Source organism: Bombyx mori, chromosome 17, assembly GCF_030269925.1.
Source record: "Bombyx mori chromosome 17, ASM3026992v2".
Taxonomy (NCBI): Eukaryota; Metazoa; Arthropoda; class Insecta; order Lepidoptera; family Bombycidae; genus Bombyx; species Bombyx mori.
Window position 1 is genome coordinate 8,705,418 of NC_085123.1, and position 17,531 is coordinate 8,722,948.

At 37.9% G+C, this 17,531-nt stretch overlaps 1 long non-coding RNA gene across 1 annotated transcript; it reads left to right on the top strand.

Moving 5' to 3' along the window:
• The first annotated feature begins 1,307 nt into the window (after positions 1-1,307).
• On the top strand, positions 1,308-16,740 carry LOC119629817 (uncharacterized). The gene is made up of 3 exons (XR_005245709.2): positions 1,308-1,406; positions 13,777-13,929; positions 16,231-16,740. It is a non-coding gene; the product is annotated as an uncharacterized LOC119629817 (long non-coding RNA).
• The last annotated feature ends 791 nt before the right edge of the window (positions 16,741-17,531 follow it).

The window sequence follows — 17,531 nt, forward strand, 5'->3', positions numbered from 1 at the left end:
TACTAATATTGTCCCTTATAAAAGCGAAGCTGATCAGTCCAATTATAGTTACTTATGTAACTTTTCAATAAACTAAAAGAATATATTCTCTCGTTTCATGGCAGCGACGCTGAAATGCGGATTCAGATCTAGGTTCTTAACGCTTTTATTTACATAAACAGACAATCAGTACAACAAAGGCGATGAAAGCTCATTGTCATATTTTCTTTGCTGTCGCTGTTCCAGCCAATTCTTTTGTTTCAATGTTCTTCGGGGCTTAAGATGGATGGTTTGAATCTTTTTTTTCTTTTCTATTTACATTTCGGATTATGGAAATGGTTTTATTTAATAAAGTTAAGTGGCTAAGGTCCAGTGTGGGTATTCGAGTGAGAAATTTAATTTCCTGTTCCTAGCTTGACTTATATAGTAATACCGTCAGGAAAGTAGCCAGATAAAGACGTCTTCGTTTCTTGCAAAAAAAAAGAAAGGCGAAAAATTTCATCAACTAATATCTATACTAATATATAAATCTACAGTGTTTTTTTTCGGATGTTCCGTTATAACTACTGAACCATGCATCCGATTGACTTGAAACTTGGTATCCATGTAGAAAATACATGTACTTAATGGATAGGCTAATATTTATATGAGTGTTGGACTCCCTACACAAGTTGCCGGGGCGTTAATGATGAGAATATTTGTGGGGGTGAGAAATAATAAAAGTCGGTAATTTTTATCTTCCGTGCAAATTATCGCATTTTATAAATTTTAGAATGAAAATCTCACGTTGATAAAAATTACTGATTCCCTGATTTTGACTTGGCCCGAACGGTATAGTACGCTAAGCCCATCGGTGTGTCGAAAAGCGTTATTACGACCGGTAATTACACAACTTGGAATATTTCCGGGTGTTATATTAATCAGACGATATTAATTAATCCTTCATCGTTAAAGTCATCTATGAACATAATGTATTAAGTAGGACAAAATTTCATTACAAAAAATGGCACCTGCCCGCAGGATTTTGAAGACCGACATAGTCACATCGCTCAATGCGAGTACTATAATAATACCAAGCGTATTATCCTTTAGACAGCGTCGACTTCAATTAATTTCGGGCCACCGCTAAAGAACAGAAATTGCACTAGGATAGAATATAAAGATATAGGATAGAAAATAAAATTAATAAATAGGTAAATAAAAATAAAAAAAATGTTACGCCGGTGTAACACCGTATTGCTAGTATAAATAATTTGTTGTAAGTCAATCTGGCGCGTGCTCCCTTCATCGGAACATCCTTTGTTCCGATTTTATTTAAATAGGCACGCATGCGCTAGGAGCCACTCTTTCAGAAGCCACGCCAAAAATTAATTGTATAAGAATATTTCACATTCAAGTTAATTATTAGTGCCCGATTTGATTTATCGGTAAGTGTTTAATTATTCATATGTGTAATCTGTAACATATCATGTAACTTATTGTGAATAATTAATACTTTATAGGGTTTCGATAGTCCCGTAAATCGTGACTTTTCTAAATTGGAATACGCTCCGTGGTACGTAACGTCCCGGAATATTCTCCTGATCTGAGTACTTTCTGTCTGACGCGAAGGAACTGGTGTAACATCAATAGACCCAGGATCCTAAACTTCTGAATCACCGTATTTTACCAAAATATACGTTTAACTTTTTACTTTAATATTTCATCGCAGAACATACATATTAATTCGGTAGGCAGCGGCTTGGCTCTGCCCCTGGCATTGCTGAAGTCCATGGGCGACGGTAACCACTCACCATCAGGTGGGCCGTATGCTCGTCTGCCTACAAGGGCAATAAAAAAAAATACCCTCCGTTAATTTTATAATCCTAATGTTGTAACAATCTAGTTCCGGAACTAGAAACCAGAAAACTCGAAGCGAAACAGCGAACGGATCACTTGAAGTGAAGCAGAAGAAGTGAATTGAGAATTTTAAAGTGTTTGTGAAATGTTTTAAGCGTTCTAAGTGCTAATACAGTGGTAAATTGTAATTCGGTAGAATTCTATTTATCCCGAACCACAGCGCGTAACAATAATAATAAACGAAACTAAGATTAAATTTAAATCATAAAATCAGGAAATCATTAAACATGCTACTTGTACCTTAATGTTATAAAACTCTATTGTGAGTATCTATACCTACTTGAGTAAAATACAACTATAATCGCGTGACTGATTGAAAACTTGAAGTACTGACCAAGTGAAGATAAAAGGTTTCCGACTCATCGGCACTCACAATATAGTGTACTACTAAAACTTTTCACTCAATAATATTTTAATAATAAATGAGATTTAAGATCACAATTTCTCAAAGTGTTTTCATATTCTGAGTTATTAGAATCGGTGCTTTGTGTTCCATTTTTGTATTTCTTCAAAATGATTTCAAAACGAGTTCTTAGCGGGGAATAGCAGCTTTTCTGTATGCAAATAAAGTCATAGGTCACGATTTTTGATCGTTCCGTTTTTGTATTCAAATCATCTGTATATAAAGCTGTAATTAGTACACACTAAGGTTATGGTAATTCTATTTAAGCCCAAACGGCTTGGCTAATCTTTGGTTTGACTTATGATCTCTGTGGGGTTTGGCCACAAGATCACCCATTAGGCCAGCCTGAAGATCAGAAAATTTCATAGAAATCAATCCAGCGGTTTCAAAGTCTATATGGAACATACACATAAACACACATCACCTTTTATATACATATGCAGCATAATAATATGCATGTCGAAAACGGTCATTAGTTTAGTAGGTAAACGAAACGCAGCACGATTCCCGAAAGATGGCAGCACGATTGCGGTATCGGCAGAACTCGGCTGACTTCGTGCTACGACAGAGCCTAGCCCATGGAGGCGCGTAGACGCTATCACACTTACCAACCAGCCTTCTTGAAGAGCGGTGCCTCCGTCCTAAGAACTGTCATTCGTTTTAGTTTGCTAATGTCAAGAAAATATTTCTGAATTGTTCTAAGACAACAAACGTGATTGGTATAATCAATATTTCTCTTAGCTCGATCACCTTATTCGCCCCTACGATGTCTGACGATGGTGTTAATAAATGTGGCTTCTCCGACATGCATATACATATGTAGTATATACATCTGTAGCCTATTAAGTTAGTTCAATTAATCTATAGAGCTTAATAATGCGTATACCGCATTGTACCTCTACGTAAACCATTGTGGGTACCAAAAAATATTGTTCGCTGAATTTGCACATTCTAATGCGGGCAAGATAAAGCGAAAACGCTTGTTGAAAGAGTTTTACGCTATCTTTTGCGAATATTTGCAAAGGTTAGCGGTGCAGAATTGAATGTGGATAATGAGAAAGCTAACAAATTCATTTTAATTAACTAACAAATGTTGAAATTGAAACTTCGTTAATGATGTACCTATCTCGTTAAATGAATATGAGAGTCTTGTCATCTCACAGAAAGTTACAGAACTAAAAATATTTTGTTGGAGTTGATTCAGTTGTATAATAGAATTTATGATTAAAATAGATATGCTCATTAACTTTTACGCTATTAATACGCCATCAACTCTCCGATTAGTTTGCTCAACAATATACACTCCTGATACTTTTGCGATCACTTTTTATTTATTTATTTTTTTATTGCTTAGATGGTTGGACGAGCTCACAGCCCACCTGGTGTTAAGTGGTTACTGGAGCCCATAGACATCTACAACGTAAATGCGCCACCCACCTTGAGATATAAGTTGTAAGGTCTTAGTATAGTTACAACGGCTGCTCCACCCTTCAGACCGAAACGCATTACTGCTTCACGGCAGAAATAGGCAGAGCGGTGGTACCTACCCGCGCGGACTCACAACAGGTCCTACCACCACTTGAGGCGGTAGCGATATTTTTTTATTATATAGTGAAATGCTTCACATATTTCCCAATTTGGAGGAAGACTGTAATCTACTCGTAATATAATGTTAATTTAATTAATATTAATTTAATTCAAACGTTATTATGCTCTGTTTAAGCTGTTAAACAGTTTTAATAAATTTGACGAAGGCTAACCCGGTAAGCGTACTCATCGAACTCGGCAAAGAGTTCGACGTGCAACCTAGCCCGTGCATCAGGTCGCTGAGTTTCTCGCCGGATCTTCTCAGCGGGTTGCGATTCCGATCCGGTAGTAGATTCATTCGCGAAGCAGCTACTCTCGCGTTGTCAGGTCTCCTTCGGAGGTGCACGGACAGCTGTTAGTAAATCGCACCCCTCCTGGCTGAGCCTTTGCTCGCCCACCTATCCTGGTGAAGCTGGAAAGGCCTCTGGGTCACCAGTAACCCTTGAATCCTAAAAAAGACACGTGTGGCACTCGGGGACTGCCGCGGTAAAGCTATTACATAGCATTTTTTATCAACTTATGCAATTAAAATTAGACAATAATATATTTTTTTCCTACCTACGCCGAAAGTTCGGTTTTTCTCCCGCTGTACAGGGAAGAAAGTGTAACTTTTCCTCCCTGGGGGTAGTGTAGTGTTTACGTCTGCTCTCATGCACCTAAAATTCTCCGCCATTGTTGTGCTCGGGTAATTTGTAATATTGTATTTAGTGTAAAAGTGAAATAAACAAAAGGCAATAAAATTTAAAAGTGAAGCATTAAACAAAGATGAGTCATTCATCAGTTCATCAGACAGTTCTTATTCAATTAGTAGTAGCTTATTTCAAATTCAAAAAACAGTTAAACTGTTTTTTTATGAGTATGGGGGTCCCCCCCCCCCCCGCAGGACTACGCCCCTGGATCCCGGTCGGGTACTCCACGAGCTTTCGGCCTGGTAGGAGAAAAATTGTATGTGCACCGCGGGAAAAAAGTAGGACATCTCATCCCGCATGTTTTCCGATTTTAGACGCGAGAGGAAATGTCCTACTTTTCTCCCTTGGTGCACAATTTACTAAATACTAAAACAATAATAAAATAAGACCAGGCTATATTTATAAACATTAACATAAGCAAAACAATTACTGTCCCCTTCAGAGATGGGCAGTTTTTTCATGATGCGCATGCAGTACCTACGACGTCACGCCGCGCGCTTATTCACAAGCGCAAGGCGTGAATGTGTGAACGCGTGGTAGGCGGAGTGGAGGGGGGTGTTAGGTTTTATTTTCGTTACGGAATTTCTTTATTCGGTCGCCGCGCTCAAAGCCCGCGATAAAAGCTATGCTAAAATAATAACAAAGGCTAACAAGAGCGCTCCAATTTTGATTTGTTAGCCCAAATTCATCGGTTTTCACTTAATATACATCAGTATGGATTAAATATTATTGTTTACGTTTTTTGATATTTTTTTATGAGCGAGTAGGTTGTTGCTGCCTATGCTATGCCTATATGTATAATTGTATATACTATAGAAACCATGGTTCGAAGCACTCCTACGTTTTGTGACACAGTCGCATCTGGTAGTTTTTCCGGTTAGACTCTATTTGTTCTAAGTTACTGTTTGATTTGTCTATCTTGACTTTAAATTTTATTGTTTAAAAAATGCACTTAGAAACAGAATCTGAGTGTACTTATTTATTTTTTTAACAATATATCACGTCAGATCTTACAGTCGTTTAAACATACTCTACAAAAAAAAAACTGTTAACGTTATGTTTGAATTTTTTGTTAGATTTACATAAAAATGAACTTGCACGCTGCTGTCTAAACATAGCTTATGTCGAATTTCCGAAACTGTCACTCTACATCCCTTTTACGTAAGCGAACCTACAAGTATTTATGAGCATAAATCAGTGTTTTGTACGGAATCGACAACTTTAACGGCCTTATTCAATGACAAACGTTCCGAACGTAGACTTAATATGATAAATAGAAATGTGAATTTAATTTACTTATTTCCTTAAGCTTAGTACGAATTAAGTTTTTGCTAAGAAATAATTTAATGGCTTTATATTAATAATTTAATATTGTACCTATCTGTAATATCATATTTGTGTTTAAAAAAAATATATTTTTTCATAAATATATATGCGGAGTTTTCTGTCGGTTATCTCTTTTGTTAATTTTCAATTACGTAGTTACGTTTGTATTAACATTAAGTTTCGCATTGTTTCTTTTATTGGTGTACAATAAAGAATACTCTCTATATATATATATATATATACAATAAAAAAACGTAAAAATTATTAGCACTTTATTATTTTGGTTACAAACTTAAATGTTCCACGTACATTGTACCTGATTATTTTTTCCTGCGACTAAACGTATTGCGTTAAATATTAAGAGAATTTAAAATGGACAGATAGTGGATTGACCATTCAATTCAGAATACCTTAGATATCTTCATTCTTATGATATTAATTAAAACGCTGAAGAGTTAAATTTAAAAATTCCTGTTGTAAACTCTTCAGTCTAGAATATTATTTTATGAATCAAATTTAGTCAATTTAATCAAATTAAAAGCTAAAGTTAACAGCGCCACGGTTATGCAAAAATATTTATTATTAAGCACTACGGCGATGTATCAGTATTATTAAGCAAAACTTTTAAAATAAACATGATAGAAAATTACCTCCACTCAAAGGCTTCTAGACCCCGAGCGTTCTTAAATTAAATGCGCCTGGATAGCATTATTCGAATTACTTACTTTTTCTTTTGCATCTCTGGCTTTATCCGATTTTCTTTACTTAATCCACATTCAGGCAGGCGAGGTACTCTTAATGGAACTTGTAGACCCGTTGCGCTGCTGCTTTGGTGAAACTAATTCATTTTAAATAAAATTATCAAAATGAGAACTATATCTGATACTTACTTTTTTTTATTTTTTTATTGCCCTTGTAGGCAGACGAGCATACGGCCCACCTGATGGTGAGTGGTTACCGTCACTCATGGACTTCAGCAATGCCAGGGGCAGAGCCAAGCCGCTGCCTACCGCTTAATACTCTCCATAAGCCTCGTTTGAAGAAGGACATGTCATAGCGCTCGGGAAACACCGTGGAGGGGAGCTCATTCCATACTTCGTTCAAACTACGAACTGTTTGGCGGATAGGTATTCCAAATTTCTTGAAACCTTATGAAAGGTGAGCATTATATCACAAAAATAATCGTCCCTCTTGAACACTATTCGACGCAATTGTCTAAAAATTCAGGAGACATAAATCCTTTTGCTAACATTTTATTTGGCTTCCAGTTCCATTGCTCCCTCAACTTTCAATACTTCAAACTACGTTCATCCATGATAATAAGTACTTTTTTTTATATTCTCCGAAGCTCAAATACTTTGTAAGCCGTCGGTGACAGCGGCCTTCTCTAATAATCAATTATCGATCTTCCGAGTATTCCGCAGAGAATACCGAAAATTAGTTTTCTGCAAATAAACAACCATTATAATCTCATTTACAATACGCTACGGGATTTGAAGGGTGGGGCAGCCGTTGTAACTATACTTGAGACCTTAGAACTTATATCTCAAGGTGGGTGGCGCATTTACGTTGTAGATGTCTATGGGCTCCAGTAACAACTTAACACCAGGTGGGCTATAAGCTCATCTACCGATCTAAGAAAAAAAAAATATGTTAAGAAAATCAGAGGCACAAACAAATCGGAACCTACTGTTAAAGCTTCTTTTCAAATATTTATAAAAAAAAACACAAGCCCCCGGGAACGCCGAAAAGATTGCATTTTATTATTATATTACTTATTGTGTACTTAACGAATGGTTTTAAATGTAATTCAAAACGTTTAACTATTTACCTGCATACAATATGGCCGTCTATAATATGTGCGCGAATTAATATCTGTCGGTACAAGCTGTGGTTAACCTAATCGATGTCATTAGCAAACTAAGTTAATAATTCTGTAACTTGCCAATATATTGTTTATTGTCATACAGGTTTCATATTGCACAAGAAAAAATGCTCTCTATTGTGTACCATTGCTTATTTTGTGATTCATTTTATAAGTTTCTATTGTGTAGCATTATTTATATTGTGATTCATTTTATTTAGTCTCATGTTTTATGAAAAGCCAAAATCGAATACGTACAGATACAATTCCAAAAATGTAAGAACTAAAGCGCTTTTTTACATTCAAATTAAAGGACGTCCTGTTTTATTAAAACGTATCTTAATGCGTTATAACTTCTAATAAAACGTCAAATTAATTATTCAAATTCTCCTACATTTCACACTATAATTACATATGACAATAATGACCGATTCCCAGGATAATTAACTAATATGCAACTAACCGAAACAAACCAGTATTATACGACCACGTAACATTGTGTAACATAATAAATTAACCGCCGATAATTTATTCCATACGAAATATTTCGATTTTTTATTTGAATGCTCTCCGATATTGTGGAAATATATAAACAGCTTATGCTAAATTTGCTACGAATCAGCAATTGTAGTGAAATTAGTTAATGTAGCTGAAATTTAAATTTGAAATCACTAATACATTTCATTTTGGAATTAATCGAAACCCAATCAGTATAGTTGTTTTAATTACGACCGACGATTCGATTTTGTATTGCCGCCAGTATTGCAAATTATTATGTAGGATGCTTATGATTAGCAATATCCAGTCACGTTGTTTCATATTTTACTGCCCACCGAGTTTCTCGCCGGATCTTCTCAGTGGGTCGCGGTTCCGATCCGGTGGTAGATTCTGCGAAGCACGGCTCTTGCTAGGGTTCGTGTTAGCAACGTCGTCAGGTCTGAGCCCCGCGAGCTCACCTACTAGTTAAGGTTACGCTGAAATAGCCTCTCAAGGCTATCAGAATAGGTAGGGAAAATATTTTGCATGAAATAATAAAAATAGTGACGTTCCCAATTGAAAAATGCAATTTAAAAAATGTTCCCGATACAGAAGCATATAAGCACAGAAGCATCAGTTACAGGATATAGCGTAAGCCCGCATTGATATTGCCACCATCTTTCTGCCACGATGCAATAAGTTCAACCCATTGAATTTCTCGCCGGATCTTCTCAGTGGGTCGCGATTCCGGTCCGGTGACAGTTTTTTTTTTATTGCTTTGATGATAGGACGAGCTCACACCCCACCTGGTGGTAAGTGGTTACTGGAGCCCATAGACATCTACAACGTAAATGCGCCACCTACCTTGAGATATAAGTTCTAAGATCTCAGTATAGTAACAACGGCTGCCCTACCCTTCAGACCGAAACACATTACTGTTTCACGGCAGAAATAGGTAAGTCGGTGATACCTACCCGCGCGGACTCACAATAGGTCCTGCCACCAGTAATTACGCAAATTATAATTTTGCGGGTTTGATTTTTATTACACGATGTTATTCCTTCACCGTGGAAGTCAATCGTGAACATTTGTTGAGTACGTATTTCATTAGAAAAATTGGTACCCGCCTGGGATTCGAACACCGGTGCATCACTCAACACGAATGCACCGGGCGTCTTATCCTATAGGCCACGATGACTTCAAACTCTACATATATTACTACAACGTGACTGAATATAACTAGTCAGGTCATAAGTATTGTCACACAGTAAAAACTTTTCTTTTAGAATGCTGGCCACAAAAAAGTTTATTGAATTCGAATTTCGAGTTGTTCATGAAAATAGAAATGTATACTTTTAGAATTTTACTCATTTTTAAATATGGAGTGGACGCTTAAAGAAGACCGTGTTGCAGTTATTGCGTTGCATCGTTGCGGTTACGCGCCAATTCAAATTTTTAACATACTGAAAAATTTGAATATAACCAAAAGATTCGTTTATCGTACCATCAAACGATACAATGAAGACTCTAGTGTAGATGACAGGTCAAGAAGTGGTCGCCCTCGGTCTGTTAGGACTCCAGCAGTGATAAAAGCTGTGAAGGCGCGAATTCGAAGAAATCCCAAACGTAAGCAGAAACTGTTGGCCCTTCAGATGGGGTTAAGCAGAACCACGGTGAAAAGGGTGTTAAATGAAGACTTAGGGCTTCGGGCATATCGAAGAAAAACAGGACATCGTTTGAATGCTCGTCTAATGGACCTGAGACTGAAGAGATGCCGCGCTTTGTTGAAGCGGTACGCGGGAAAAAAATATCGGGAAATTCTTTTTTCGGATGAAAAAATTTTTACCGTAGAAGAGAGCTACAACAAACAAAATGATAAGGTGTACGCACACAGTAGTTTTTTTTTTTTATTATTATTTTTTTTTTTTTATGATTGAAAGTTTACTGGTGGCCCGAAGGCCTTTCCAGTTTCACCAGGACAGGTGGGCGAGCAAAGGCTCAGCCAAGAGGGGTGGGATTTGCTAACAACTGCCCGAGCGCCTCCGAAGGAGACCTAACAACTCAAGAGCAATTGTTTCGCGAATGAATCTACTACCGGATCGGAATCGCGACCCGCTGAGAAGATCCGGCGAGAAACTCAGCGGGCTGATGCATGGGTTAGGTTGCACGTCGACCTCTTTGTCGAGTTCGACGAGTACGGTTACCGGGGTCCCTAAGCCTGCCCCTAGTATTAGAGCTGAAGGCATCTAATGCAAAGGTTATTGGATCTGATGGATCCGTAAGGACGTGTCTAGGGCGTCGACGGTGACTGGCTCCTGCATGATCAGGATTCGGGGAGTAGTCAGCGGCGGCAACGATAAGGCGATTATCATGACGCATAGCCTTATCGAAGTATCGTTCCGACGCTGACTTCATGTATTTCCGAATTGATTCGAGGCCCAGGTCGTCGTGTAGGTCAACGTTCCTCACGAACCACGGAGCCCCGACAGCTAACCTGCAAAAGCGGGATTGTAGGGATTGGAGGGTGTCTATGTGTGTGCGGGCCGCGTGAGCGAACACCACACTCGCGTAAGTCATGACGGGCCTTATGCAAGTTTTGTAAAGTGTCACCTTGTTCCGAAGGGACATTTTACTCCGCTTACAGATCATGGGGTAGAGTCTACCGAGAATAAACGCGGCACGGTCACGGACTGATTTTATATGCGGGCGGAATGTCATCGATGCATCCAGGGTAACGCCCAGGTACTTGACCTTCCTGGCCCAGGGTATGGGTTGTCTAAAGAGAGTAATCGGGGGTGTGAGATTCCTCCTCCTAATCCGGGAGGAAATCCGTGTGGAGCTTCCCCTCTGAAATAGCACCGCAGTACTTTTCGCTGGGTTGATGTCTATGCGCCATTTTCGGAACCACTGTCCTAGGGCTAGGGCTGCGCTCTGAAGCTTCTTCGCGATTAGGGACTTATTTCTACTAGAATAGTAAACAGTCGTGTCGTCGGCGAATAAAGCTAAATGGGTCGGCGGCGACCGGGGAATATCGTTGACGAATAAGCTAAATAGGAGGGGTGAGAGGACAGAGCCTTGCGGGACTCCAGCTGTGAGAGGTCGTGGGGAGGAGCGGGTTCCCTCGACTCGATATCGAAAAGAGCGGTTCGACAAGAAGTCCCGTATGATGAGCACGAGACTATCCGGCACGCCCATGTTGAATAGTTTGAAAATCAAACCATTGTGCCAGACTTTGTCGAACGCTTTTGCGACGTCGAAGAAGAGAGCTCCCGTGTATAACGGTTTTGGTGGATTAAGCCCCACAAGAATGTGCTCCGTGAGGCGGTGCACCTGTTGAACGCATGAGTGATTTGTACGAAATCCGAATTGTTCATCGATGAGAATGCCCTTGGATGAGACGAAATCTCTGAGGCGCTTGTAGAGCAGACGCTCATACAGTTTGCCTAGAGACATGAGGAGGCTAATCGGGCGGTAGCTCGTCGGATGATTTTTTGGTTTACCGGGTTTATGTATGCCGATAACGTCCGCTTCTTTCCACACCGCGGGAAAGATACAGTTCGCCATAGCGGCATTGAAAATAGATGCCAACATCACGATGAGTTGGACGGGTAGAAGTTTAATAACGCGGTTGGATATACCGTCGGAACCGGGAGCCTTGCGAGGACGTAGGTCTTTGATCAAGTCTTTAACTTCTATCGGGGTGACGCACACAGTAGTGAAGAAGCGAGCAACCGTATTCCGCGTGTCCAACGAGGTCATTTTCCATCCTCGCTCATGGTATGGTTGGAAGTTTCTTATTGGGGCTTAACAGAGGTACATTTTTGTGAGAAGGGTGTAAAAACGAATGCAGTTGTGTATCAAAATACAGTCCTGATGAACCTTGTGGAACCTGTTTCTCATACCATGTTCAATAACAGGCACTGGGTATTCCAACAAGATTCGGCGCCAGCTCAAGAGCGAAGAGCACACAAGACTGGCTGGCGGCGCGTGAAATCGACTTCATCCGGCACGAAGACTGGCCCTCCTCCAGTCCAGATTTGAATCCGTTAGATTACAAGATATGGCAACACTTGGAGGAAAAGGCGTGCTCAAAGCCTCATCCCAATTTGGAGTCACTCAAGACATCCTTGATTAAGGCAGCCGCCGATATTGACATGGACCTCGTTCGTGCTGCGATAGACGACTGGCCGCGCAGATTGAAGGCCTGTATTCAAAATCACGGAGGTCATTTTAAATAAATTTTAGTGTCATAAGAATCTATGTTTTGTTAAGTTCATTTTGGTATATACATGGTTACATAATGAATAAACTTGTTTCAATTATTTTACATTAAACATGTGACAGAATTTATGACCTGACTAGGTATATATAACTATATATAGGTATTATCTCTCGAAGTGTCAATTGATGTGAAAACCAAATTGATATTGATAAATTTAATTTAAAATTATGACATTTTCCTATTACTGCATTGTTTTCTAATGTTTGCTAAAATCACGTAGCTAAAAAAACCTAAACTTTTGAATCACGGAAAAACGCAGAAGCTATAAATATCTGATGAAGCCATACTGCGGTACAAGTTGGCCAGTTATTGAATTTCTAGGAACGAAACCGCCTCGGTATTACAAAATTCAAGCTACATTTCTCGACACGGGAAACAAAACACTTCAACAATATTGAGAGACCGCATTGCCGTTGCTTATTTTTATGTTACATAGACAATGTTTGTTAAGAATTCGCATTCTATAATAATAATATTGAAGACAATTAGGTAATTACGTCTTTATTAGATCTACTCAACTTCGTAAATACATACATATTTTCTCTATTTAAAATATTTAGACTAAAACATGAATACAATTTACAATTAGTTATTGTTTGCGAAGACCGGTAGACGAAGCTTACTAATAATATTAAAGACAATTAGGTAATTACGTCTTTATTAAAATTACTCAACTTCGTAAATACATACCTATTTTCTCTATCTAAAATATTTAGACTAAAACATGAATACAATTTACAATTAATGATTATTTGCGAAGACCAGTAGACGAAGCTTACGTCCCTTCATGTGTTAACGAGTTTTCTGAACCATAACTACAAAAATACTGCTTTGAGAAAGCTGTCATCATCCCTTCAACTAAGACTCATGATTTGCGTCAAGAATAGACTGCAGAAAGATACCAGCCAGTGCCGAATCAGGCTGAAATAACCAATCCACATTTCACTACTACATGTATACTCCTGTATGATAAATGTTGTAAATTTTTCGTCAACAATAACATCAAATAATATTTATAAGAATAATCTGAATTCAAAGAAACGTCAATAAAAGTAACATAGTAAGAATTAAAAAAAAATGTTATATTTTTTGTTTATTATAAATTGAAATTTATTTTTAATAAGTTTATCTTGCTACAGAAAAAAAAAATTGTAACTAATAGAAATAGAATTACTGCATTCACAATTAACTTGGACAGGCTTGCGTTAGTTCCATAGTTCATGAAAATAATAGAAAATGATTTCAAATCTAAAATGATTCGCAATTTCAGAGAGCTGAGCTGTATGATCTGACGTCATGCGTGACTGGGAACAGCGCTATGATTACTAACGATGTAGTGCGACATTCATTTGCGTCTACTGCATCAGTGGTTATTGTCACCAGTCACTTCAAAACGAAGCGGAAACTAAAAACGTGCTAAAAGGTATAAAATATGCGGTTGCCGGCATCTATTCATTTGCTTTTTTTTCCTACCTAATCTGGTAGCCTTAGAGCAGCGGTCGGGGAACTTTTTCAATTATTACTTCAAAATATTTTTGTGTAAGTTGATATTACCCCATGGGGAAGTACAAAAAAAAAACGAAATCGCTTCTTTTTAGCATCTTTAATATTATAGCTCCCATGATAATTTTGAAAAGAAAACAATAACTAAAAATTTAACGATTCTAAAGAAGTTTCATTTCAATATATACTTTTTACTCACAAAAGTTTCATTTTTACCCCGCTAAATTTCATTTTACCCCATTTGGGGTAATTTACCCCGGTTCCCCGAGCGCTGCCTTAGAGGGATATGCCAGCGTAACCGAACCATTAGGTGAGCTCACGGGGCTCTAACCTGAGGACGTTGCTAGTACTAGCTCTAGTAAGAGCAGAGTAGAACTTCGCAGAATCTACCACCGGATCAGAAACGCGACCCACTGAGAAGATCCGGCGAGAAACTCAGTGGGCTGTCTGTCGGTTAATTTGTTCGTCGAACCCTTCATCGTGAGCGACGGGTTCGACGAGAACGATGACCGGTGCTTGAGGTACCTAAAAGCAGCGTTAGTGGATCGGGAGGATCCATATTTAGGACTGTTTCATTTACATTCAAGCTGAACCTGATGAAGTCATATTTGATGCAAAACATTCATTTACATGTATTACTTTAGTATTTTAATTAATTATGAATTAATTCATATAATATTTATATACTAATAACATATTGTAATAATAAGGTATATTCTTTGTTTTACCATCAGTCATACTCGATAATGAAATTATTCATCAAAATCAAAATTGTATTTTGGGTTCATTTCTTAGGTTGCCGGAGTCGCGGAAGTATCTCATTTATTGAATTATACGGTATTTAACATTGTGTTTTTCGATCATTTTACTTTTTTATCGGTGAAGTCTTGTGAACATTTTTGAACTCATTTCTTTATTTCATTTGTTCGCCAAGCACATTTTTTTATTGTTGCTTAGGTTGGTGGACGAGCTCACAGCCCACCTGGTGTTAAGTGGTTACTGGAGCCCATAGACATCTACAACGTAAATGCGCCACCCACCTTGAGATATAAGTTCTAAGGTCTCAGTATAGTTACAACGGGTGCCCTACCCTTCAGACCGAAACACATTACTGCTTCACGGCAGAAATAGGTAAAGCGGTGATACCTACCCGTACGGACTCACAAGAGGTCCTACCTACCACCAGCACATAACATTTATAACTGAATACATCAACATTAATCTCAATTATGGGTACAGATGAAAAATAAGCATTATCATGGCATAGCATAAGAAAAAATACCATAAAAGTAAATGAAGCTTAACCTATAATACAAGACCTTTCATTAGTTTCAAATAGATAAGCGATATTGCCATCGTTGACAATTTGTGAAAAAGTCAGTTTTTTTTATTGCTTAGATGGGTGGACGAGCTCACAGCCCACCTGGTGCTAAGTGGTTACTGGAGCCCATAGACATCTACAACGTAAATGCGCCACCCACCTTGAGATATAAGTTCTAAGGTCTCAGTATAGTTAGTTCTCAATTAAAATTACTACATACCGCTCATGTATTTGTTTAAGAATTTCTAAATGTCTGTATAATGATAATAGCGTATTCAGATACAGCGAAGAGCTACCTTCCCTTGATAATGTTTTATTGTAGCCCTTTAATCAGAACTCCCATTAAAACAATCATAAAATGTACATAGTGGATAAACCAAACATTACATTCAAAATAACTTAATTTGTATGGCTATAGTGTTACGCAATCGTAAAACCGTAAGCGAGGGTTTTATAGGTACACATTATTTTTGATATGTTATTATTCTGGTTTTTTATTTAAAAAAGGTAGTTTCAAGAGGCTAACAATCAACATTTTCTATATTGTCAATTTGATAACAAACAAGCGAACTTTTTACTGGTGGTAGGACCTCTTGTGAGTCCGTACGGGTAGGTACCATCGCCCTGCCTATTTCTGCCGTGAAGTAGTAATGCGTTTCGGTTTGAAGGGTGGGGCAGCCGTTATACTGAGACCTTAGAACTCATATCTCAAGGTGGGTGACGCACTTACGTTGTAGATGTCTATGGGCTCCAGTAACCACTTAACAGCAGGTGGGCTGTGATATCGTCCACCAATCTAAGCAATAAAAAAACCGAAACTATTCGGTTCGTTTAGTTTCGGTTCGTTTTTATTTTATTTTTATAAAACAAAAAAAAATCGTATTTATTTGACCGTTCCAGATGTCAAACGCAGCGCCGCAATTCCGAGCAAAACGACAGAGCCGTGTAAAAACTAAACAGGATTTATGTTTGTACCGAGTTGCCCTTTATCGAACGAGCCCATACGAGACTGGGATGAGACATAAATCCCGAGATCGCTTCCGCCGGCAACCTTCGAGGACATTTTACGGCATTCTGAGGACGATACCCACTTGACACTGATACAATGAACGTAAAATCTACGTCTCATAAAATATTCGTCGACACGAAACCGTTAAATTTGGGCAAGATGAAATCTGTTTTGAAAATGCCCTTCGGATTCTAATTTAACCTTTACGTTACAAACTACACAAGGCGTACACGTAAAACCGGGCGTTTCACTGTCTGAATTAAATTTTCGACGACTCTCAAACTTTAGACTTGGTCCGTTTTGCATTCGTGATGTTTTTCTGATTGTAATCTTAATATTCACTGCGATAAGTGTTGTTATACAAATATTTGAGACAAATATAAAATTAACTCGACTTTGGATTAGTTGAATATACATTTTTTGTACTTACCTTTTTCGATAGAGGTATAATAAGCAAATGGTTTTAAGTGGAGAACACAAAACACGTACTATGCTTAAAAAAACTAGCTACATCGAAATAGAAAATAATATTAGTTCATGTTCAATGGTTAATATTATTATTATTTTAAATTCTCCGATTACAGTATATACCAAATCCTCGGGGTAATGTAATCCAAAAGTTCACCCAGTACTATCGCTTCGCGCTGGTAAATGGATCGGAATGGTGATATTTGAAGTTTGCACATTTAAAATGAAACTCGCTGGGAGTTTAAGTTAATTCAAATGTAGATCTTGTGGATACTGGACAAAGTTTATTTAAGTTTATCAAATTACACATTTTAGCACCAACATCACAACTCGAGTTAGGTATATAGTGTGGTGAGGTTGTAAATAATAAAAGGCTTTGACACCATTAATTGTGTAGAATTTTAGTTACATATGTTTGGTGATCTTGGCCTTTACCCAACAAACCTCCTGTAAAACAAAGCCATTTATTGCTCCTTTCCGTTCGGAAATCGATAAATTAAATGTTGGCAACACTGTCGTAAGGGTATACTGCTCTGTTAATTTTTATTGATTTATTACCTTATAGATCGTTTTTGTAATAAGCGTATTGCCTATACTGAATCGAAAAAAGTCATTCTTTAAGGAAATCTCTTATTTTGTTTTGTTTAGATATTGAATGGTATTTTGTTTAGATATTTGTTTAGATATTGAATGGTAGAAACCTTAAATCATGAACAAGAATTAA